This window comes from Monodon monoceros, unplaced genomic scaffold, assembly GCF_005190385.1.
Source record: "Monodon monoceros isolate NGI ecotype Baffin Bay Population unplaced genomic scaffold, NGI_Narwhal_1 Super_Scaffold_12, whole genome shotgun sequence".
NCBI lineage: Eukaryota > Metazoa > Chordata > Mammalia > Artiodactyla > Monodontidae > Monodon > Monodon monoceros.
In genome coordinates, this window is record NW_021703768.1 from 23,415,870 (window position 1) to 23,443,620 (window position 27,751).

A 27,751-nucleotide genomic window follows, 5' to 3' on the forward strand; every position below is an offset into this window, starting at 1 on the left:
TTTAGATAGGCTGATAGATCAACTTGTGAATAGATAACCAACTTATGAAAATTTCTAACTAAATTTAATATTGAGTTGATTTTTTTCACCATTTTAAAGGAATAATAACTAACTTTAAAACAATTCTAAATGTGTCCCTTTTGGCCCATATTTATTAGTAATTTATAGTTCAGTTCATTACATCAAGTAAAGTTTTATTACTTTATTCCTGGAATAAACTCTATTGGCTAAAATACATAATTGAACTAACATTTTAGTAATCTATTTTGCTGTTATCTAAATTTTTCCTAGGAGATCAGTCTGTAGTTTTTACCTTTTTGTGTATGTAGTAACCTTGGTATTTTGACACTACTCTTTTTAAAAAATATATTCCTCTGTAACTTCTATTTATTGGAAGTTTGAGATAATTTAGTTAAACTCTAGTTTTAGAACTCTTAAAATTTTGAGTGTGATCATATTATTTGTTCATTTTATTACTTACTTTATCTAATAATTTTTCCTGTTAATTTTTGTAATTTCCAGTATAAGAAAATAATGAGAATTTGGGATTTATTGGCATTAAGTAGTACATAATATTTTCTTATAATGCTTTGGTTTTTAAAAGTTGTTTTGGATAATAATATTTTTTAATCAATCTTCTTTAATTTTATTGAGGTATAATTCATATACAAAAATCTTGCATATAGTTTATGTATACATTTTGATGAGTTTGGACATATGTACATACCTGTGAAACCATCGCCCTCTCAAGGCATTAAATATATTAATCACCTCTTTGTGTGTCTGTGTCCTTGTTAACAGTACTTAACATGAGATCATCCTCATAACATATTTAAGAAAATTTTAGAAATACAAACATCATCATAAATTGTGCTCATATGGTTTCTCATGAGGGAGGATTTTCAGTTTCCTTTATGACCAAAAACATGATCTATTTGCTAAGATGAATATATGCTATTTTAAAATTTAAAAATATATGAAATATATAAAATAATGTGAACATATATATTACATTCCTGGCCAAATAACACAATATCTTAAGGAAAAAATGAATTACTTCAATATAAGGAAAATATTATTATGATTCGTAGGTAGATGATATGATTCTTCTCCATAAAACCCTTAAGAAATAAACAAATTAGCATTCTAACAGGATGCTGTTATGTTGCTGGATTGAGCATAACATACAAAAGTCAACAAGTTTTGTATTTACCATGAACCAATTAGAAAATGTAATTTTATTTAAAAAGCTTAGTAGAGTATAGCAACAATTTTTTATAAGGGACATAGACATGCATCTAATAAATGTTATGAAAGTCATACTTAAAAATTGTAAAATGTATTGAGGAAAATTAGAATTATTTGAGAGATAAAGCGTTTATATAAATCATAAAATGCCATAAAATTTTCAACATACCCAATTAAATGTATAAATTTGACAACTTTAGTAAATATCTTTAAGCTTACCGTTGAAATTTACAAGGTGATTGAAACATTTAAACAGAATATTAACGGAGCCATGATTAGCAAGAAAGTATTGGGACAGAATGGGAAGGTGCTTGATCTACTAGATATTACACTTTATTATAAAGTTAGATAATCAAAATAATGTGGTATGGCACAGAGATAGAACATGCCAATTAATCAGAATTGAGAGTCTGTGGATTCACGCATTTACAGGAAGTTGATAACTAAAACAAAAGAACAAATAAATCTGGGAAGAAAAGCTTTGTAAAAGCTAGTTCTCTGTATAAGTTTAGAGTCCCCAGCACCCCTCACAGAAGAGCAGTTGAATTGAACACATTTTTGGTATGTCCAAGATTTGGCATGTCCTCATCTAATAAGGCTTATCATTACTTTATACGACATACTTTTGTATCTCTAACTCCAGATTATCAGTTTATCATTAGGGCTTTTTATTGACATTACCATAGCAAGGCTTGTGCCTGAAACATGTCATGTCTTTTGTAACGTGTCCTCAGTTTACACACGATGCTTCAACATTATTTGAGAAATATTTTTCCCCCATAAAGGAGACATCAGAGAGAATAGTTCAGAGGTCTGTACTATGATATTTAACTTTCTTTCATTCAAGTATATGTGTTTTTGTACTGTACTTACTGTTACACGTCTTTCAGAACTTGTCAACAGATCAGCAAGAGTTATCTTTCGGAGAGGCAATAAAGAATGGAAGTAATTCTTTCAAAGTTATCCAGATTCAATTTCATATTTTAGCTCCACTTATATTATGACTTACACATACCTCTTGGTGTTTCTGAAACTCGTTTCTTAAATAGTATATTGGAATAACACTGTCTTGTCATAATGGATTATTTTAAATAAAAAATGTAAAATAAATGAAAACTGTAAACCTTTAAAATGAATAATGTTTTAAAAAATCTCTATGCTAACAGCAAGAAAAGGACATCGTTTTGTCTAAAGGTGAATTCTAATATATATGTTTACTTAGCCAATAATTCTCTATAGTTAGATTAAGAATAATAAAAATAGAAGTTTTTATTTTATTTTCACTTATTCCTACTTTGATGCACATCCTGTCTTTATGTAGATTTCAAATTCTAACCTCTCTTATCTTCATTCTCTCTAAAGAACTTCTTTTAACATTTCCTGCAAAGCAGTTCCGCTGGTAAGGAATTCTCTCAATTTTTGTTTTGGGAAGTTCATATTTCTCTTTCAGTCTTGAAGCATAATTTTGAAGGGCACATAAATTTAGATTGTTTTTTTTTCTCAATACTTTAAATATTTCACTCCACTCTTTTCTTGCTTGCATGGTTTTTGAGAAGTCATATGTCATTCTTCTCATTGATTCTTTATAGATGTCCCCCCTCTGGCTTTTTTCAAGTTTTTTTTTCTTCTTTTTACATTTATCCTGCTTGGTGTTCTCTGAGATGCCTGCATGTGGTTTGGTGTAATTAATTTGAGGAAACACTGTGGTTTGGTGTAATTAATTTGAGGAAACACTGAGTCATTATTGTTCCAAAGATTTCTTCTGTTCCTTTTTCTCTGTTTTCTTCTGGTGTTCTTATTATGTGCAATTTCACCTTTTGTGGTTGTTCTATAGTTCTTATATATTTGTTCTTTCTTTAGTATGTTTTGTCATTACTTTTCAGTGTTGGAAGTTTTTACTGAACTATCCTTAGGCTCAGAAAACTTTTCCTAGTCATTTCTAGTCTATTAATAAAGGCATCAAAGGCATTTTCCCATCAAAGACATTATCATTTATTTTCAGTGTTTTTGAACACTGGCATTTCTTTTTGTTTCTTTCTTAGAATGCCCATTCTGTGCTTGTATTACCCATCTGTTCTTGCATGTTGTCTACTTTTTCCATTAAAGTCCTTAGCTTATTAATCATATGTTTTGTTTTGTTTTAGTTCTCAGTCTGTTAAACCCACCATTCTTGACACATCTGACTCTGGTTCTGATGTTTGTTCAGTCTCTTCAAACTGTGTTCTTTACCATTCATTACGCCTTGTAATTTTTAGTTGAAAAGCAGGCATACTGACCTGAGTAAAAGGGGTTAGGACCTTGACATATGAATTTTAGAAGGATAGAATTTAACCCATAGTACTTTTTATTTGTCTTTCTTTTTTCCCTATACTTTCTCATTAGTCCATAAATAACTTTAGAGCATATTGTACTGTTTCCAGGATCTTACTGTAGAAGATTTGGAAGGCAGAAGAACCTTCACAATATTTTCTCTACCTATGTGAATGCCTCTTTTACTTTTTCAATTCTCTTACTTTTTCTTTAAATTCCATGGGATTTTATTTATTAACTCTGACCCTTTGATATCTCTACATTTGTTAACTTCATTATTCAAATTGCTGACTTCCCCAAAATGGAATGAGGTTTTAACAATAGTGTAAAATCAATTCTAGTCACACATAGTCACAGTTAGGCAAATAAGGGAACCTCAAATTTCTAGGAATAGTGTTTATTGCTATCAGTGGTTCTTAAACTATGCTCCCTTGTCCATCGAACTGAGTCTTCTGTTCACTAAAATATAACAGTGGTGATTCCTTTTTCTAAAAACTACAGTAAATATTTCATAAATTACTTATTTCTCACTTTTTGTTAAATCTTGGCAATTATTTCTTAGCAATCAAGTCGAAAAGTATTTATTCATTTTTTTCTTCCTATCACAAGTATTTGATGTCAAGTTGGATCTTTAACATTTGGAATATGTGTATTTTAGAAACATAACTGATTCTCAATAACACTGTAAATTTGATTAACATATTCACAAAGTGTTAATTAGACTGTACACCAGGAATTAAAATCAAGATACATTTTGATGTCTCCAGACACTTTGAGAGATGCTTGCATCTTCCAAATGTAGTCAAAGCCTTTAGCCTGTGGTTACTTACCATATTTTAATACACTACTAGATGTTGTTTTGTAAATAGATCACATAGTTAACATTTTTACTTATGACTCTCAAGTTTCTTTTGTTTCAAGGACACTTTAGTGACCATCTTGAAGATATGGGCAATTTAAAATGGAGCTCTTCCCATAAAAAGAGAAGCTCTGAATGGACAAATCTCAGTGTCATTTTAGAGTTACTGACAATGAAAGGGGATATATCGAAGGCTTTTCCCTGCCTTTCAGTAGTGAAGAAAGCTGTAGGTTGGTTTACATCCTGAATGCTTCATTTACAATTCAATTAGGATGAATGCCACTGGAGGCAAATACTGTGAACAGCATTTCTAGATTCATTTGTAAAGATGCCTACCAGATAATGCAGGTTCAGTTTCAGGAGTTAGGTTCCTATGGAATTATAGGTAGGCTAGGGAGAATTATAATCCCTTCTGATCATTAAAATGCATGCATGAATTACTTCAAGCCAGTTTATTCATCTCTTCTGAAATGCTGACAAAGTGCTTAAGGGTCTACTTCTTCACTAAGGTGAAACAAATCCACTATTCTTTAAGGTTCATGATGATATTGTGCATAGGTAGGTCCATTTTAAAATGATACTTCTTATTATCTGTAGACAAAACTATGCATTAGTTACTGTGGCTATGGAGCATACTGTTTTGTATGTAAACATGAATTTATATCAGGGAGAGAAAACACACTGCTAAGATGTTAAAGCATTAGATAGCATGCCCTTAATATCACTTTTGCAAATATCATTATTCTGAAGATTGTATCTCTCCCTGAAAATTCTATTCATACTTAAGGCTACCAATTCTTAACCTAAGAGTAGTCACACTTGCAAAACAATAGGTATTGTTTAAAATTTATATATCCAGTTTATTATTTAGTGAAATAATGTATCTACTGATAATAAAAGAATACTGTATTAATACTAGTTTATTTGCATAATGCATTTTCTTGTAGTAGCATATACTGATATAGCATATAGTAAATATTGTAAAATCATTTGGTGGCACAGTTTTAATAGAATCAGAATTCCTCTGAACTTCCCTTGGCCTTTAGTCTGACATTACAAATTATAATCAGTGGAACTTCACTGACTTTCCTGAAATAAATTGTGAAAGTTCTGGAAATTAAGACTTTCAAAAAATATTTCAAAATATACTTTCATATTTTAAATGTATGCTATGAATAATTGAAAAGTTAAACAGTAGCAAATTAGTTTATTTAGCAAAGAACTTTCATTTTTAAAATTAGAATTGAAGTTGGAGTGACTCCAGCAATTTGAAATCTTTCTAATATCATTCCACACTGAAGCACTGATCACCTTTAAATGAAGTGCTTTTAAAAAACACTAAAGTGCTCTTAGTAATTTTCAAGCAGTATGTACAACATTGCCCAGAATTTGAACTCTTCCAGATTTCATTTCCAATAAATTTTAATTGCTTTGTATAGTGAAGAGTAATTTAAAATTATTGAAGTGCTCCCAGAGTAGAATACCCATAAAATGTAAAGCCTTTCAGTGATTTTCATCAGTATGCACACTTTAGAATAATTTCAACACACAAAATGCTTTGATTTTTAGTTTCCATTGCTTTAATTTGAAAGAATGAAAACTGCCAAATCAAAATAGCATTTATAATCAGTGAAAATTGTAACTAACCTGAATTTCAAAATTGATGTTAAACATGGGAAATATAACTATTATTGATAGGGGAAAAAATTAGCCACATTATAACAATTATCTATAATACTGATTTAAATACCCTTGTCAGACTAGATTGAATTTATTATTCTAGTATGTTTCTACAATGGACAAGTAGTATACTTCTTCTATTTTATACATTCCATGTGGGTGTGGAAAATTGACTGTGCCTGCTTACAGATCCCTAAAGTGTTTATATTATAATTTGAGAACAATCTCAATTGACCCAAGATTGCAAAGAAGACACAATAGTTTAGTTACATTTGAAAATCTTCAAAGAATGACCAGTGAGGGCCATAAAATTACTTCAAAAGGTAAGGAAACAAAAAAATTCCTATTTTGATTCTAACATAGATAACATTTTGTTGTTTTTACCTAAAAAAATTAGAATATTACATATATGATGAAATAGAATTCATAGGATTTATAGTACAAACAATTAAGTTAAGAATGATAAAATGCTGGTGTTAAAGGAGGCCAATAAATTACACCCCTCTATTTTTTTTTTTTTTTTTTTTTGCGGTACGCGGGCCTCTCACTGTTGTGGCTTCTCCCGTTGTGGAGCACAGGCTCCAGACACACAGGCTCAGCAGCCATGGCTCACAGGCCCAGCCGCTGTGCGGCATGTGGAATCTTCCCGGACCGGGGCACGAACCCATGTCCCCTGCATCGGCAGGCTTACTCTCAACCACTGCACCACCAGGGAAGCCCTACACCCCTCTATTTACCCAAGTTCTGAACTAAATGAAAAACTGGGTCAGAAAAAGAAGTGAAATTAAGTGTGTACCTTATTAATGATTTTCTGTACAGAAGAGGGTTTTATAATACTAGATCTGGGAGTTGAATAAAGTTATAAATGTGTTTAAGGGGATGCTAAAAACAATTATTCCTCAGGAACAGGTCCTTTTATAATGAGCCAGAGGGAAAAGCGAGTATATAGCTTTTGAAAAGCAGAGAATATGGATCTTCAAGCTTGAATAAAAAGAGTAAAGAGATTTTTGGTTTTTATGAGGAATTCTTCTTTTCCAACTAATCAATGAATTAAAATGAACTCATCCTCACATTTTCTGGACAAAATGAAGTTAAGACTGGATAGATGATAAAATATTATACTAATAATAAAACATCAGTAATGGGGTTCGAGCATTCTCCTCTAATATGAGAGAATACATCAGTGTAGAACAACCTATGAATATAAATATATCTCAATAAAAATAATAGGCCAATGTAAATTATTGTGTCAATAAATGCCATAAAGGTCAATGAAATATTTGAAGGTAAAATAAAGTTATATAAAATAGCTCCATTATCATTAATCATGGAAAAAGCAAATTGTATAAAATCAAATAGAATACAAAAATTTGGAAAGTCTGATAAAATTAATTTAAGTGGCAAAAATTTATCTCTGCAAAAGAAAATAAATCAGAAATTATCAACTAAAAGTATCAGAAATTTTAAAAGTATAGTAAATCCACTAAATATTATTATATCAATATATATGTATTTATATAATTATTATAAGTATTATATTTATTTATTTAAATCAATTTATACATACATAAAATTCACAGTCTTTTTTTATACCAGTGTTTAGGGAATAAATGGTAAATAGCCATCTGTTTAACAATTGTGACAAATAATAAGAAAACATTTTTTAAAAAGGGGTCTATTAGGTAAATGTGTACCCAAGTCCAACATGATTAAAGAGCTTTGTTTTTTATGTATATATTTATATAAATATAGAATAGGTCAAACCTGTATATAAATAAAACCTATATGTGGCTTCTTTATATGGAACCTAAATAAACTAAACCTGTCAATAAAAAAAAATTAACTTAGTGACTGTGTGACATTCTGATTTACATTAAGTAAAGTATCAGGGAGGAGACTTAATAATTTATTTAAAATTTTAATTAATATTAAAAATGAAAACAAAATTACTCCCTGAAATTCTTGTTGCTCTTTGGCAGTGAAAGTCCTCTATACTTCATGCATCATTCTAATTGCAACTATAAACGCAACAATTTTTTTTTTTAATAATGAATTGAAAAAAAAAAAAACCAAAGAACTTTGGAGAAAGTAAGCAAATTTGTCTTATTTTAAAGGGCGGTCAAAATTTGGAGAAGCAGCTGTTATCACTGTGATTTTCACTATTTTTCTTTCCTGTTCTGTTTTTCCCCCACTCATAAAGTAGTGGACCTTAGATAACTATCACTCAGGATGGACACTCTGCTGGCTAAAAATACTAGGGAAGGACACTTGGTGAATCAGAGAGGAAAATGAAATTCCAGATAGAGCTGGGGTGAGGATTCTCTAATTCTGCATATGAACTTGCACAAATCTTAAGCTAATCCCTGAAACATGTATTTCATGATACATACAAATGAACATAAAACACTTAGAGAAAGTTAACTAAGGTTTGGACTACTAGCTGCAAAAGACAAGATAGAACCTATCATTGGCTGAACCTAGCTAGGCTGATTGTCTGCTAAAACAGAAACATCAACATTCTCCAGATGATTATAACAGAATCTGTGTGTGTACAACATGACATTAAATATCCAGAATACCTCACAAACATAACTTGATGTGAAAGGAATTAGAAAAATGTGACTGATTCTCAAGGGAAAACATAATTATGAGATATTAACCCTGAGAAGACCCAGAGAGTGGAATTATCAGACTTTAATGCAGGTATTTAACTATGTTTCATGAGGTGAAGGAAAACATACTTGACTTGAATGAAAAATAATAAATATAACTGAGATAAAGGAATAGTACAAAAGAATCAAATGGAAATTTTATAAATTAAAAATACAATATCTGAAATTAAAAATTCCACTAGATAAGCTCAGTAACCAAATGAAGATGACAGTGGAAAGAAACACTGAACCTGAAGATAGATCAGTAGAAATTATCCATGAAGAAAAAAATTGAGAATAAAATGAAATTTTGAAAAAGAAAAATAAGAGTCTCAGAAACCTGTGGGGCAATATTAGAAAGTCTAACATATGTGTAATCTGAGTACCAGAAGGGAAGATTGGGACATATTTCAAAAAATAATGTGCAAAAATATCCAAATGCAGTAAATAACGTACATTTACAACTTAAAAAATCTCAGAAAATTCCAAATAAGATAAATTCCAAGAAGATCATGCCAGTGTTCATAAAATCAAAGTGTTGAAAAGCAAACAAATAAAAATCTTGAAAATAAGTAGATAAAAATGAAAAATTATACATATGAAGACAATTTGAATGACTGCTCAGAAGCCATGAGACTAGAAAATAGTGGAGTGTCATCTTCAAAGTTCAGATGGTGAGGGGAAAAAATGAAAAGAGAAGAGAAGAAACTAAATGTAAAGAAAAGAAAGAAAAAAAAGGAAAGGAAAGGAAAGAAAAAACATGTCAACTTAGAATTCTATACCCATTGAACAACCTTCAGGAGTGAATGTAAAGTAGATTTTAAGGTGAATAAAAAGCATGAGACCAATGGAGCTGGTCTCCATTTCTCTACAAGAAATGCTAAAGGAAGTTTCTCAAACTGTATGGAACTTATACTAGATGGAAACTTAGATTCTAAGGACCAAAGGAAGAGATTGTTAGAGACTGGCAGAATGAATATAAAAAGCTGAATATAACTTCTTATTGCCTACAAGGAACTCACTTTGAACATAACAGAGCTAGGTTACAATTAAATTGAGAGAAAAGATATATCAAACAAAGAGTTATTAGCATATACAATTTGGAGTGGATATACTAAGTTCAGAAAAAAAAAGACTTCAATAAAATGAGTACTACTGGAGACAAAATGTAATATTTCATAGTGATAAAAAGGAAAATTCATCAGAAAAATGACAGTGATCAATTATGTTCCTAATAAAAGAATAGTAAAATATGTGAAGCAAAAACCAACAGAATGAAAAAGGAGAATGAATAGACATTTACACAGTTATAGTAAAAGATTGTACACAACTTAGCAATTGATGTAATCACCGGTCAATAATAATAACAATAAATAAATAAAAATAAAGACATATATCTGAACCACACCTTCGTTCAATTTATATTTATAGAACATTGCATCCAAAAACTATAGAATACATATTCTTTTCAAGTGCATATGTATATTTACCAAGATAGACCATTCACTGTACCATAAAACTAGTGTTGATAAATTTAAAGGGATTTACAGTGCATTCTCTAACCACAAAGAAATGTAATTACAAGTCAGTAACAGTAATCTAGGAAAGTCCCCAATATATGGAAACTAAGCAATTTACTTCTAAATGATTCCTTGGTTAAAGGAAATTTCTAAATGCAGACTCCATGAAATTTGGGTTTGGTTTACACATTGCTTTGTCCCCAGCGAGGAGAACAATGTCTGACACATAGTAAACATTCAATAATTATTTCCATAAGAAACGTCAGAGAAAGGAGAGAGAAAATGATTAAGTAATCTGTCACTTTATTTTGAGAAATAAAAGTAGAACAGGTTTTCATAAAGGATTCAACAAAGCCTGGCATGTGTTAGGATCTCAATAAACAGGCTTAATGGTTAAGAATATACCTGTGAGGTAATTCCCTGGTGGTCCAGAGGTTAGGACCTGGCACTTCCACTGCTGGGGCCAGGGTTCAATCCCTGATTGAGGAAGTAAGATCCTTTAAGCAGCGTGGCGCAGCCAAAACAACAACAACAACAACAACAAAATATATATATATATATATATATACACACACATATACTTACATATCTGTGAAAGACAGTATTTACAGTCTTCCAATCAGACTCTGTTACTGACTATATAAACCAGAGCAATTTTCTATAATTACTGATTCCTTAGCTTCAAAATATGAAAAGGTTAAGGAAAATAAAGCATAGGATTTTCTTTTTTGCCATGCTTAATTTAAATGATATGTGTTAAAATGCTCAGTACAGTGACTGGTTCAAAGCAAAGAAATCAACAAATAATACTACTATAAGAAAAGCATGTTTATGCCAGAAAGATTGGTTTTTGATCCCTAATATCAAAGTTTGTGAGACTGTGTAAACTTTATAACATTACTTAATCTCCTATATTTAGTTTCCTTAAAAGAAGAAAAAAAGTTAAAAAAAATAGTCATTTGCTTTCTTTGGAGGAATTTAGAAATAGTTTCTAGAAGAAAGGGTATTAATAATATTATTATGATTAGTTGCATTAACAAAGGTTCTTGAAAGAAAAGTAGGCTAATTTAGAAAATAAATGCAATCTAGAGATATAATAACTGTTTTAATAGAATAATATTTTTAACCATTATGAATTTTTATGCAGGGGGCAAAGCATATTTTATTTGCTTTAGGGATGGAAGTGCTATTATTAAGAAATAAGGGTATAGAGGCCTGGATCCTATTTTTGAAATGATTCTTTAAAGTTTTGTAAATTAGGAAAACAAAAACAAAGATAAAAAAAACTTGGAATAGTTATTATATAATTTAAGCGAATTAGCAAAGAAAGAGGCTTGAATTTGTAAATATTCAATTTGAGGTTTTTTTACTTTTAATATTTATAAAAATATTATTTTCCTTCTCTTCTTTAAAGTAAACCCATGCTTTGGTTTGTCTTATAAATACATACTGAGTGTGGACTGTGCATAAATTCCTAAGCAGATTGCCACAAAGTATGTTGAGATAAATAATACAGAGCCTTATGATGTATTAGAAGCAATAAGGACAGAATATCTACAGAGAAATAAAACGAGAATAGGATATGTCGAAAATTGTTCTTTTAAAAAAATCATGATTTCTAATTCTAATTCAACCAACTTCTTCCTGTCTGGATAGCCTTGAGATTTTATTTAAATTATTTGCATTGTATTTTAAACCAAGGATGAAAATAAATAGCCTGCAAAATTGCTGTACAGATTTATTAGAATAATATATATGAAGTGCATGCCTGGCACATAGTAAGTTACCTAACAAATAGTAGCTACAATTATCTGTTTGGAAAAAACAGTGAGGATTTTATGGAGGTTTCATTTGAGCTTGGACAAGCTACTTAGTAGAGATGTTCTGTATTTGTGTATGTGCAGGCACAGTGCATCATGGGCCACTTTTGAAGTCTGTAGACAACATTTTAAAATACATAAGTAAAATGTGAATGCATAGTATTACAAAGAAAAGCAAATATATTAAAATATTTAATAAATTGTGATATAGTAATATGTATACTTCTCAACACAATAAAAACAAGAAAATATTTAAATTTAAGCAAGTTACATTTTATGTTTTAAGACAGATCAGTATAGACTATAATTGCTTAACTTTAAAATCTAGGCTGGTTGTTGATTAACTTCACACTGATCGACAAATGATTGTCAATTGGTAATGCTGCAAAGCAACTGCTTTGTCTGGATCAGCAATGGAGAATTTATATTCTTAGGTGTTTTGTGGCCAAATGACTGCTAGGCTCAAAGTAGCTCAATAGGTGTCCAGTTTTATTGCATAAGCATCTATATACAGCACAATGGCAATTACTGGTAATTTCCTTATCAAAATAACTACTGTGATTTTTCAGTAATGAAAACTGTAAATGGTATTTTTAGATATATTCAAAAGTATAATGTCAAATAAAAACATCTCTGATATCAAAAACTTTTTTTCAAGCCAAATTCACCCCTACATTCCACCCACAGACTACACAGACCTCAGGTTAAGAACCCATGATCTAAATATTTGACACTGGACTGAATTACCTACAGGAGGAAGAATGGAAACTGACCTATCTGTGCACATATTGAAATTCAGAAACTGTTCAAAAACCTTAGAAGTAATCACTTAATCTTCATAAAAATCTGTGTTAGGTAAAATTATCCTATATTATATATGAGGCAACTGAGACATGGGATAGTTAAGTAATTTGCTAAGATTAAGTAGATTGTGAGTAGGGAAACAAAATTGAACTCCAACTGTATTGCTCCACAGTCATAACTAGGCTAAAATATTTACTGGAAAGATTTTTTTCATAGATGTACTTACCATCTTCTATGTAATTAGTAATGAAATTGTAGTAATGTATTTAGTCTAAAGAATGAAGTTTAAATTCACATACAGAATTACAAAGGCAAAGAGGTCCAACTATACCACAAAAAAAGATTGTTTAAATACTCAAATCCACCTACTAAAAGCAACAATGGCAGTATGAAGGTTTCTCTTAAAGAGATCTTTCAAAGGTCTATTAAATCTTACATCCCCTATATTACTTTAAAATTTTTCATTTAGTATTTTTATACCTAATCCTACATATGTCATTTCCCAGGCTTCATGCTTTAGAAGGGTTTTATTTCAAACAATAAAACAAAATGACTGATCACGCACTCAATATTGGGCGTTCATATATTTTAGGCTCAATTATTTATTCTTTTTTAAAAAATAAATTTATTTATTTATTTTTGGCTGCATTGGGTCTTCGTTGCTGTGCGTGGGCTTTGTCTAGTTGCGGCGAGCGGGGGCTACTGTTTGCTGCGATGCGTGGGCTTCTTATTGCGGTGGCTTCTCTTGTTGTGGAGCATGGGCTCTAGGCACGTGGGCTTCAGTAGTTGTGGCACACGGGCTCAGTAGTTGTGGCTCAGGGGCTCTAGAGCACAGGCTCAGTATTGTGGCGCACAGGCTTAGTTGCTCCACGGCATGTGGGATCTTCCCGGACCAGGGTTCGAACCCGTGTCCCCTGCATTGGCAGGTGGATTCTTAACCACCACACCACCAGGGAAGTCCTCAATTATTTATTCTTATACAAACGAAAATATTCTAACTGATTGGTACTGGAAAGTAATCAGTATATATCTGATTAAATCAGTATATATCTGATTAAATCATTATGATTTTCTTATTGATAGTAATATAGAATGGAAAACAGGTTTCCAAAGTACTGATTGGTAAAACAGAATTATTAATGTTAATATATGATACTTAGCCATTTTTGAATAATATTTTAATTTCATTGATAATCATTTGTGCACTATGAAAGATTAGATCTTATTTCCTGAGGCTTTCATCTATACCATTTTATCTTTTTAAAAGACACTAAACAATCTAAATATAATAACCAAAGTTATCTGAAGATGTAGATTTTCAGATGTTAATAATCTTTATTTATTTAATCGACTTCCTAGAAGCATTTCACATGCACAGGAAAGTTGATGTGAACTTCACAGGTTACTACCAAAAAATGACATGAATCAATGTGCTTCATTATGTTACTGCCAAAAAAAAGTGATATATGTGCAAGAAAAAATAAATCTGTCTCATATTATGCACTAACTATTTTAACATTTGGATATTCTAAAAGTATCAAATTTAGTCAGGTCATGTATACCTAATATATCTAGGTCTTCTCAGTTGCATCTTGAGGATTAGATACAAGAATATTTTATGAAGGTTGACTGCAATTTAGAAATGAGAATTTTGTCAACCAGAAAATGTATGAGATGTGAAGACTGCTGTGGCTGGTTCTTCAGATATCCTTTAGAATGATTGTGTAGATTTATTGATTAACCATAGCTATAGTATAATAAATTCCACATTTGCTCTCATACGCTCTGTGTGATTCCATATGGGAAGTCCATAAAACACTGCTATGGCCTCTGAAGATCGAAATGCGAGTCTGAGCAACAGGTTGTTGAAGGGATCTCAGGCTACTACAAGTTCAGTCCACTAATACAACTAAAATTTAACTCTAGAACTGAAACAATAGGGTAAAGCTCCTATAAAATCTTCCTCTCTGGGGAGAAAAAAATTCATGTTAACTTTTCATTTCAAAAAATTCTGATGTCTCTTTTATGTAGAATCTAAAAAAGCCAAACTCATAGAAACAGAGAATAGAATGGTGGTTACCAGGGACTGTGTGGTGGAGGAATGGGGGAGATATTGTCTAAGGGTACAAACTTGAAACTAGTAGATAAATAAGTTCTGGAGATCTAATGCATAGCGTAGCAATTGTGTTAAACAATACTGTATTGTAAACTTCAGAGTTGCTAAGAGACTAGATCTTAATTGTTCTCATCACACAAAAGAAATCATTATGTGACATGATAGAGGTGTTAGCTAACACTGGTGGTGATCATCTCGAAACATAAATGTATCAAATCAACAAGTTGTGCACTTGAAACTTACACAGTGTTATACAGCAATTATATCTCACTTTAAAAACATTTGGATATTGGCTAAAATTCAATGAGCCATTATGTTTTGTAACATTTTTAACATAAAATTATAGTGAACAAGGTCTGATATCCAACATAAAGAAATGAATTTCACTTCTTATGTCTCATTTTATGATATGCCTTGTCATTTAATGCTTAAATGTGAAGGGCCTAAAGTCCACTAAGATCATACAGATATAAAATTGCATATATAGTATAGGACTTTTCAGGGGGCTTGAGGAGTAGGCATAAGGATATTTTATGTAGATTAATCTGTGTTTAGTATTATGAAGTCTGTCACAGAATACATGTCATTTAGGAAGAAGGATACACTTTCAAAAATACAACAACGTAAACTAGAGGTTGCTGGTGTTCCCAGTAGACTGCAAAGAACAAAGAGGTTATTATCTGACTGCAGGCAGGTTCCATCTTTTATACACTTGCATTTTCTTTCTCTTCTTATTAAACAGTCTCAGCTTTCTTTTTCAGGAAACACTTTCTGAAGATGTTAGAATACTTGAAAACAGGGGTGCAAGCAGGAATAAGGACTGAGTTATGCTTGCCTTATTAATTTTGAAGTAGATATTTTGAAGGTACTTTAAAGGGTACCCCTATTATTGATTCAGAGTAGACTTCCAAGGATGTAAATGATAGAAATCTACAAAATATTAATAAACGATAAGAAACCATGACCTAAGTGTCCTTGAAATTGCATTGTGATTTATTTAGTAAGATATTGAACAGCTCTGCCTGTAGCTCTAAGATTCTATTGGAGCAAATTGAAAATATACTAACCTGAAGTGTTTTGTAAAGTATTGTAGGAGGGGAGTATATGTATAATTCAGTCTTGGAGAATCAGCATCTTTTAGTCAGATGGAATTAGAAGGAAGTAAAGGGAGATTTTGTTCAAAGGAAGAGTGTAAGCTAAGGAATGAAATCCCCAACAATTACTGAATTAGGTAAAGCGCAATTAGCTTAGCAGTGCAGATACAGAGGTATGGGAAAGGGAGAAAAAGGAGTGACAATACAAAGCCAAGAGGTAAGAGAACTCAAGATAAAAATAAGCTTCAGTGGGTATTCTGAGACATTTTATTTCTGAGGGCAATAGGGAAGAGCTGAAAGAATGTAAGGGAAAAATATGTGATAGTTTGTGTTTTAGAGAAAAGACTGGCAGTGAAATGGCAGATGGAGTGAAGTAGTGGTAGGACTGAAAATACAAAGACTAGCTGAATTTCATCAGTAATTATAGAAACTGTGGAAAATAGTAAATTAATACTATAAATCTATTCTCTTTTTTAGAATAATAAATCTGTTTCTAATTCACCAAGTGAATGAACAGGAGAAATGGAATTAAAAGCTCTTAAGAATATATTTATATTAAATAGGATTTCTTGATTGAACATATAGCAAATTAAGGAGAGGGGACAATTTGAGTAGTACTATAAGACTTCTTGCTCGGAGGATAGTAAAATGTAATATAAGAAATCATTGGAAATACTTTTTGTCTATGTCATAAAGGAGAATCCTGTTTGGAACAAATTGTTTTTGAAATACTTGTGATAAATGCAGGTGAAAATGCCTTTATGCAACCGGAAAATTGTTGCTTAGTGGAAAAGTCTGTACTGGACAAATAGACTTCAGAATGATATATATGTTATCTTAAGCTAAGTTAATGGAGACAAATATTCTTGTTCAATTTAAAAATTAAAATTTGAGATAATTTACTCATTAGAAGATAAGTAATTTTATTTACTTATACAAGAAAAATAGTGATGTATATTTGTATACATATATGTGTGTGTGATTCTATTTTAAGTGACTTTTTATGTTTTTACTTATATTACTGTTGTTACTCTGTGTTTTTTCACTCACCAAAACCTATTTCTATAAGAGTTTATAGAGACTCTTTCACAGGCACTTTACCTTATACTTTACTAAACTACAGAGCCAGAGAAGATTGTCTCAAAAAAACCAATTATAATTCTGCCATTTTTCCTTCTTATAATCCTTAGGTTTTCCCATGTTCTTTTCATATCAAAAGCAAAATTCCTTGTAACGCACTCAAGATTTGTCATAATTTATCCCCTCACTTCATCTGTGACCTTCTTTCATGACACTTCTCCAAATGCAAACTATGCTCCATCAATGCTAATTCATTACATTGTTTGATTTTGCCCTGTTCCTTCACTTCCATGTATTCTCACAGGCCTATGTCCTAGTCACATTCTATCTAGTTAATGACAGCTTAACTTAAAATGCTGCTTAGGATTTATTTCTGTGTCAATATTTTCTCTTCATATTCCATGAGTTTTTGGCTTGGCAGCCAATTCTCTTTGCTGCCAGAGAATTCTAAAATATCTCTTTTTAAAAATAGAACTAAAGAGAGAGAGAGAGAATGGGAAAGAGGAAGAAGGGAAAAGAGGGAGAAAGAAGATAACAGTAAAAGAGGAAAGATATGACACTGGATTAAATTGTTCATATTCAGATATGGTTTCATACTGGGATATAGTAATACATATTAGTTAAATTAATGAATTATTTTTAAAAAGTGATTTGATTTATAGAAATTACCCATGACCATTCAGTAGTATTACATTGAATTATGTATCAATTTCAAAAGAAAACTGGACTGCAAAAATAGCCTTTGCACATACATATGGGGCCAGATTATTATATTTTGCTGAAGTCTGAAGCATCAAAGATATCCAGTTCATTCTTATTTTAACCTAGCAAGTAATTTACCAGAGAATTTTTTTTTTTTTTTTTTTTTTTGCGGCACGCGGGCCTCTCACTGTTGTGGCCTCTCCCATTGCGGAGCACAGGCTTAGCGGCCATGGCTCACGGGCCCAGCCGCTCCGCAGCATGTGGGATCTTCCCAGACCAGGGCACGAACCCGTGTCCCCTGCATCGGCAGGTGGACTCTCAACCACTGCGCCACCAGGGAAGCCCCAGGTAATTTTTTATTATAGTATTTGTTTTATTCATCTTCCACACCAATTGGAATTCTAGTTTATTGAAAGTTGGGTGAGAATGTTAAAAACATCCTTATTATTGCAGTTATGTAACCTCAGACAAAATGGTCAATAAATTATTAAACTGAAATCAAACCCACCAAACATAGCAATTTAAGAAAAATGTTTTTTTAAAATGTATAATTTTAAAGACTAATGCATTTTAAATATTATGCTTAGGAAGGAAGAGATAAACCTTGTCTTATTTAATTTACCAAGAGTATGAGTATGTTAAACATTTATTTTCCTCTCATATGTTATACTGTCTGATGCATTCAGCTGTGATTTTAATCCAGGAAACACCACCTTAAAAAATTTCCAGGATTTGTGTTATGATGCTAGCAAATCTGTTTTTTTTTTTTTAGTGTTGTAGCAAAGCTCCTAAAAGTATTATGTGAGAAATGTTCTGAAAGCAACCACTAAAATTATATTATTTATCATACATAGATGGCAGGTAATGTGTTATTCTTAGCATTTGAAAGGCAAATTTAAACACGTGTGTGGACACACACCAATACCAATTAAACTTAGAAATATATAATAATTCACTTTCAAATATATTAATATTTGCCCCTTGTTTGTAGTGTAGTATTATAACAGGGCTCATTTTGGTTCTCTGGAATTGAAGTTTAATGCAATGTTTGTCAAGAACTTAAAATCATTAAGTTTTGTTATGATTCAGATTTTTCACGGCTCAGAGTAGTGAAGAGAATACTACTTCACTTTAAGGAATTTAAAGGAATTTAAATTTTTAAGGAATTTAAGGAATTAAATTCCTTAAAATTTAAGGAATACCATATTCATTGAGATTTTAACTAGAGATAAGAAAGGTGTGACAAAAAAAGAGGGAAAAGATAAAGCCAGGGAAATGAAGAGAAAGTCAATGAACATCTTAAATGTAATCTGAATTTACACAATAACAGTGTATTATGCCATAAATGTCCTTTTTATCTGTTGTAAACCTAATGACAGTTCAGTGATCCAAAACATTTTCTCTGAGTATAAAACTCAGATTTTTGATGGTTATTTTTTATATTGATTTATTCAAATATCTCTACTTAAACAGAAGAGTATTGCAGATATTTTAGAATAAAATTATCTTATTTGATTTTAGATAACATTTGGGATAATTGGTATAATTTTGTCAGAACGTGTAGCTAAAATCAATCATCAATGTAAACCTCAAATATCTTTAGAATTATAGGTCTTTTTTGAAATTTCAAAATTTCACTGTGAAATTAATGTTAATATTTGTATTGGACCACTATAAATGTACAAATAAAATTAGAAAGGCTCCAGATAATGATTTATTTAAACCACACATATTTTGTGATAGTTCCAAACAACTAAAAGGCCTACTAATTTGTCATGTTCAACAACATTATCAAATTATTGAAGTATAATAAACCATATTTCCATAAAAGTTTTTGAATAATCATAAATGCAGAAAATTTAATAAAAATATATAATATACTATTTAAAATTATTTCTATAAAATACTCATTTAGGGAAGAAGTATTGTGGTTTCTATTTGTTTGAAAAATTAGCTTTTTACTGACTGATTTAGGAATGGTTAGAAATATGCTGAGAGGAAGAAACAGTTTTCTCTGTGCACAAAGATGAAGTCAGTTATTTTTTGGAGAGTTTACCATGTTTGAGAGCTAGTGCAGTTACATTGCTAGAAGAGCAAATAAAGAAACCCAGAGTCTTCATATATCATATTATAGTTGTAGTACAAATCTCTAAGATTACATTTTAGACTAAGCCACACATTCAGACATTGAGATTGAATGTCTCACAACTTTGACAGTCTAACTCCTTAGAAAACATTATTATTTGGCATCAATATGTCTTGAGCAAAATTGAATGGCAAGTAAAAGACTTTCCACAGTGAGATTCTGGAAAATAGTACATAAATGTGAAGGCCTTGCTCATTACAAATCACTTGTATGGGACAGTCTTCTATAGTGACTATATTTGGGAATAGAGAGGTACTGTGGAATGGAATATGACACAAGCAAGCAGAATAAATATTCAAATATCTGGAGGAACAATTGGAAGCAATAAAACACTACAACAAATAGGAAAAAAGACAGTAGAAAAAATACCTTATACATTTTTGAGAATAAAAAATAATATAGTTTTGTTGGTGACATGAGGTGAGTTGATGTATTGATATTATGTAGGTGACTACTATTGTTTGTTTAGAGGAAATGTAAACAAATAGAATCTATGAAAGTAAAATTAAGACCAAATGTTTAAATTCCTTCACCGTGGTTTTTAAGACAGAGAGAATAAAACTGAGTTATAAATACATAATATCACAGTAAAGTAATCCATGATGCCTTATAAAAAGTATAACTAGAGGGGGCTTCCCTGGTGGCGCAGTGGTTGAGAGTCCGCCTGCCGATGCAGGGGACACGGGTTCGGGACACGGGTTCGTGCCCCGGTCTGGGAGGATCCCACATGCCGCGGAGCAGCTGGGCCCGTGATGCATGACCGCTGAGCCTGCGTGTCCGGAGCCTGTGCTCCACAACAGGAGAGGCCACAACAGTGAGAGGCCCGCGTACCGCAAAAAAAAAAAAAAAAAAAAAAATGTATAACTAGAAAGAGACACATTTATTTGTAGTTGATTTGTTTCTTGTTAATATTATAACAGGACTGTAATATTTCCACTCTTCTAGATCCCATCCCATTTACCTTTTAAAAGAACAAGATTCTTATAATTATTCTCTATTTCCTTATTTATTTGTTTGCCTTTATTTGCAGAAGTATTTCAAATAGCATATAAACATGTCCTGGTTTTCCATGTTTGAAAAGAAACAAAGTGGAAAGCTTTTCTTGTCCTGACATTTATCATCCCCCATATCAATGGCTCCCATAATACCCTCCTGAAGCAAAATGCCTCCAAGAATAGATATTGCTGTCTTCCCTCAATGACTGTTCTCTAAATGTCTCTAATCTGGCTTCTTCCCCCACCGTTTCACTAAACTTGAAAATGACATTCCCACTGTCAAATCTAATGATCAGGTTTTTGTTCTTATTTTACTCCACCTGTCAACTATGCTGAGTATAGTTTATTACTCCATTTTCTCTTTAAACATATATCTGTCTTGAATTTCATAACCCAGCACTCCTAAGATTGTTCTCTTACACAATAGCCATCCCTTCTTAGCATCCTTTGCTCGTTCTATTCCTTTTACCAATCTCTGTTGCAATAACTGGAGTCATTCTTGATCTCTCTTCTTTCTCAAACTAAAGTAAGGTTTTCAGGCTTCTGAATTTCAGTACTAATACGTGCTTAGGATTCCACATTGTATATGTGTATATCCCAGGTCAGATTCAGATATTTAATTACTCTGTATTATTTCCACTTGGAAAGTAAATTAAGTAATTTACTTAAGTAAATTAAACTTAAAATGCTCTAAATATTTCTCTAAAAGTCGTCTGTGTTTTATTAGGTATCACTTCTATCAACAGAAGAGAATAATGTAAGAATTTATATAGCATCCTAGATCTCTTATTTATCTGATCTGCTACATCAAATATAATAGAAGACCTTTCAGTTAAACCTCTAAACTATATCATACATTTTCCATTTCACTACATTTTCATTGTTGCCATCCTAGAAACCTCCCCATAATTTCTAAAATGGAATTATATAATAATTGATCTCTAAGTTTCCACTATTGTATTTTACAATTCATTTGCCCCAAAATACAGAAAGATTCACTCCGAAATATTAGTAAGGAAATACTGATTTTTCAGTTTAACTAGTGTTTCCTTCTTTATGGTAAATGGAACTAAGTGCAACAATTTGTCCTTTATTTTGGAGGGCAGTGCAGACATGCTCCATGTCTCCTGAAATAGTTTTTTTTTTTTTTTTTTTCCCACAACCTCTGTGCCAACATACTGGCTACTTTCTGATTTGATCTAATTAAGATGATCTCAACAATATAGCGGGACAATGTGATACTCTATGTCATATATCATTGATGCAGATCTCCAGATTATTTTATGGCAGAAACCATTAGAGTTAACATAAATTCATACTGTTATCTACTCCACAGGAATGTAACCTTTTAAGCCTCAGTTTTCTCATGGGGGTGGGGAAAAAATTCTGTCCCCAGATCATTGTCTATCTACCACCTTTCTGAGGTAGTGTCAACTACTTTAGCAAATATACTGCATTGGAATAGCAGCTGTAATTGGATCTATGATTTGTTTGAGTTTAAAATCATCTGCTTTCATTCTCCATCAGTTTTTTTCTAAGGGCCAGACTGGCAAATTAAAAGGAATATTTAATGAGGAACATTGTGTCATTTAACGTCCTTAAGCATACCCTTGATCCCTGATATTTCTCCTATTCTACAGTACTACCTTACTTTTGATATACTATCTTGGCTAGGAAGCAGCATTTACTGGTGCTTCAACTTGCCCTTCTGCACTGCTATAGATCTTACACTACTAGCCACAAAACCAATGTGGGCTTTCTTTCAGCTACCGCCAATGCCCATGCAAATTATACAGTTTTTGTGGGAAAAGGAAATAACAGTCCATGTTCGCAAGAAACCCACTGTGAGCCCAACCTGCACCAAGACACTATTTATTACTTGGAATTCCATTAGCTACATTCTAACAGGAGGATCTCTTGTTATCAGTGTCTACTGGGCCCTTTGTAATGAACCATTCTCAAAAGTTTTGGACACTCCCCTTTCCCCAGTGCTGGTTACCTGAATTAGTAACTGTAGGTCCCTATCAGGAAGGACTAAGATAATTATTACCGTATACACTCAACATAGTATTACAGGGCTCTTTCTCTGGGGGACATGGCCTCTCCTTCAGTTAGTGATTTCTGAGTCTACAATATGGTTGAAGAACTGGGCAAGGGAATATGGCTTTTAATTGGAGTTGCTATTTTCAACCTCCTGATCTTTCCATTTTTTAATATTTTATTTTAAAAAATTTTGGTAGATTGATCAATTCTTTTTTTGGCTGGGACCATCATTTCTGCCCCTATGGACATTGTATTCTGTTAACTATCTTCATAATTATCTTTGTGTCACCTTTTTTCTCTCTGTCCTCCCTTTCTAATTTTGATAATTGTACTCACCTTACTTCCGATGTTCAAATGCTGTCATTTGGCCTCCAAGATATCAGGACTCTGTTATTCTCATTGCTATCACAAAACAGAGTCGTGTGTCAACAGTATCTACTCTCAGTCCTAAACTATAAAAGACAGAAACCTCTGAGCTTCACCATCACATTTCTGATTACTTTGGTAAATGGAATGTCCTTTGAGGTTTGCCCATGAAACATAATCCTCTTGTGGATTTGCTGGCTTTGTGCAATATATCGCTTTAACATGCTCACTTTCTCCAAATACTTTTATTTCATTTCATTATATTTTGTTCTATGATATACAATTTACATATGACATTGTGTAAGTTTAAGGTATACAGTGTGTTTATTTGATAAATTTATATATTGCAGTATAATTACCACCATAGCTTTAACTAACACCTCTACCATGTCTCATAATTATTTCTTTTTTGTAATTAGGATATTTGATTGTTTCCTAACAATTTTGAAGTATATAATACAGTATTGTTGACTATAATCACTATATGTGCATTAGATCTCCAGAACTTATTCATCTTCTAGTTGCAAATTTATACCCTTTAACAATATCTCAAAGTATTTCAAATTGCACTCATAATATCTGCCATAGCAGTTCTGGAATTCCTACTTCACTTGCTTTCTCCAAATTTTTAAGATCAATCCTAGTAATGAGTTAATACTCTATCTCAGAGTATTAGCCAAAGTATTAACTATTGTGTCCTGGGAGAGTGCTCCTAAAATGATAAATGTTTCCTTATCCATCTTGATGTTTTTGTTCCCCTTGATGCAGCACCCTCAGAATCTAATCCCAGCTGTAGTCTCTCACTTCTTGGTGATACATGCCGACTTGTTATTGCTCTATTTGGGGGAGGTAATGCCTTTTCTCCCTTGGCATACTCAGCACCTCTCAAACAGGATTATGTTGTACCTTCATCCTAGTTTTGTTCTGATGATCAGGAGGGGAAGGAGGGATAGGCCCTGGGCAGGGAGTGTGTTTTCATATAAGGCACTCTCTTCCTGTAAGTTATATTCTGTCTTCTGGTATTTAACTGATAGGATTTGGGCCACTTCAGCAGACTCAGGAGGTCAGATATATCTTTTAGATTCATGATTTTGAATTGTTTGAAATGTGTGTTCATCTAAAATCGCAATTCCCCATTCTTTCCCAATGAATGCCTTAATCTTTTTGTAGCCAGATATTTCCAGAGTGAAAATTCAAACTTCTCAGGAATTTTCTAAGGTTATAACTAAGCTGTGGGCATGATTCTCAGCTTTTTCTTGCACTCTGGCTTCATGAGAGTCTACTTATATGCCACCAGGACTGCTTCTGATATTCACACTTAGTATTTGATTGTGGATCAGTCACTCTCAGTCTCTTAATATCTTTCTCTAGTGCGTCATTTGTCCCCAGCAACAGCCATCCAATTCTGCTGTCCTCATAATTACTATTTTCCTCGTATTTCAAGACATCTTCTACTTTACTTGAGCCAGTGCATTTTCTTCCACTGGTGTACCATCTTAGTTCATCACCAGTGGAAGCTTCAATAATTGCACATTTGCAACACTGCCTCTATATCAAGGGCTATCCACGGTTCGCCTACCACCACTGAAGGAAGCCTCTTTGCCAACTGGTCAGTGCATAATCCAGGTCAAATATTACATTTTAACATCTGTTTTTTTTGTACCATTCCTATTTCCAACTATATTACTAGTTGTATTACCCATGAAGCAGACTCCAACACAGAGATATTTGCATGTGTAAATATTGGTGGAAAATAATTTCAGGACTAACAGCAGTAGGGAGTTAAGGAACCAAGATTGGGCAGAGGAAGAGAAGTCAGTTGCTGTCATACAGAAAAAGCTGGTTGCTGATGCAGTGAAACAAAAGCTTCAGTCAATCTCATGGGGAGCTCAGGATCCAGGATAACCATGCAGAGTTGCCTGGATTGAGACAGGGAGGCCAGGTCCTGTCACTGGATGTATGTTACCCACAAAGAAGGGAGTCCTTCTTTACAGAGGCAACTCACTTCAACTAAGGTCATTATTTTAAGGGGGACTCAGCTGTGAAAAGGCAGTCCCTAACACTCTCAATATCTGGGAGAGAGGGAATGTTTCATTCCTGAAAGCAGAAAGTTGGGAATCTTGAGAGCAAATCATGGTGTTCATTTCAAAGAGCAAATCATCACCATCTGATGTACAAAATTCCCTCTCTTCACAATCACTTTCTTTAACATTGCCTACTTTTACTTTATTTTCTTATGACTCCCATAAGTGATCTTATTTTTATTGGTATTCCTTACTCATTTATTTTGTCTCCCTACACTAGAGTATATTATCCATAAGAGCAAAGAACTTTTTGACTTGTTCAAAGCTACTTCCCCAGCATTTAGAAAGTACTTCCTACACAGGTATATAATTAATAACTATTTGTACTGATTGTGACTAATAGAAACATTTATACTGGAGAATAATAGGTACTCTGATAATATTATGTTAAGGGAACAGTTAGAGCAGTTAGGAAGAGCATTGCTCAGATTGGATTGGTGTCTTAGTCTGTGCAGGCTGCCATAAAAAACACCACTGACTGGGTGACTTCAACAACAGACATTTACTTTTCACAGTCTGGAGGCTGGGAAGTCCAAGATCAAGATGTTGGCAAATTAGGTTCCTGCTGAGACCTTTCTTCCTGACTGATTTTTCACTGTGTTCTTGCATAGTGGCACAAGACAGGGCTCTGGTGCTTTTTCCTTTTCTCATAAGACACCAGGCCTATTAGATTAGGGGCCCACCCTTATGGTCTCATTTGTATCACCTCCTTACAGACTCAATGGTCAAGTAAAATCATTTTGGGGGTTAGGACTTTAACACATGAATTTTGGGTAGACACAGACATTCAGTCTACAGTAGTTAGATTATCATGAAGAACTTGCTGAAAGAAGATTATGGAAAAAAACTTCCTGAATGAGGCAACTTTTGTGCAGTGGTGTGCTAGTTTATGTTTAACAACTGGCTGTCAAGTTCTGTTTCCGCTGTGAATGTTGATTATACTTTCATTTATGTTGGTGAATAAGATAATAGCAAAACAATGAAAATGTATGTTAGAACTGTGCTTGTTCATCAAGAATGTAAATTCTTTGCTAAGTTAGGTAATGGGTTTTGAATATCAGAAAAATATTTCTTCAACATTTTTGTGTGTATTTATTTTTAAGTTTAATCTACTTTATTAACATTTTCTCCAACACTTTCCTAAGCCTAGACAATACATAAAAGAATCAATCCAGCCATGTCTGGTAGTATTTGTTTGATATCTGTGTTATAAATATTCCCACCATGACTGACTTCAAGCTACCAAGCTATCGTTGAACTCAGAGCCGAGATGCATAGTAGTAAACTTACTGTTATTTTCAACATACATACAAAATAGACATAAATAGTCACAAGAACATAGAAAATAGTAAAATGAGAAAAAATTGAGAGGTAAATTGGGAGATTGGGATTAATATATACACACTACTATATATAAAATAGATAACTAATAAGGACCTACTGTATAGTGCAGGGGACTCTATTCAGTACTCTGTAATGGCCTATATGGGAAAAGAATCTAAAAAAGAGTGGATATATGTATATGTATATGTATAACTGATTGACTTTGCTGTACACCTGAAACTAACACAACATTGTAAATCAACTAGACTCCAATAAAATTTTTTTAAAAAGGAACATAAAAAATAATAAAATGAAGGGCTTCCCTGGTGGCGCAGTGGTTTAGAGTCCGCCTGCTGATGCAGGGGACACGGGTTCGTGCCCCGGTCTGGGAAGATCCCACATGCTGAGGAGCGGCTGGGCCCGTGAGCCATGGCTGCTGAGCCTGCGCGTCCGGAGCCTGTGCTCCGCAATGGGAGAGGCCACAACACTGAGAGGCCCGCGTACCGCAAAAAAAATAAATAAATAAAATAATAATAATAAAATGAGAAAAAAAAGTTTTGAGTATGTATTTTGTTTATAATGTAATTTATTTAATTATAAGTTATATAATTTAATTCTTAAGCTCTTTAAAAACTGGATTGCACAGTTGCTGAAAATATAACACCTGGCTCTCATGGGTGGATATGGACTGGCCCTAGCTCAGCACAGCTTTTGTGTGAATAAGGTGATCTGGTGGGGCTGCGTAGAGTCAGTGAGTCAAGGAATGGTAAGAAATGCATTTCGGTAGAAGGACCATACATGAATGTAAACATGCTTAGAGAGAGAAGCACGGCACGGTTGATGAACTTAGCGTAGTTCTGTGTACGTGAAGAGTGATGTTCTTTTGGTAAATTACATGAAGCAGGAAGTG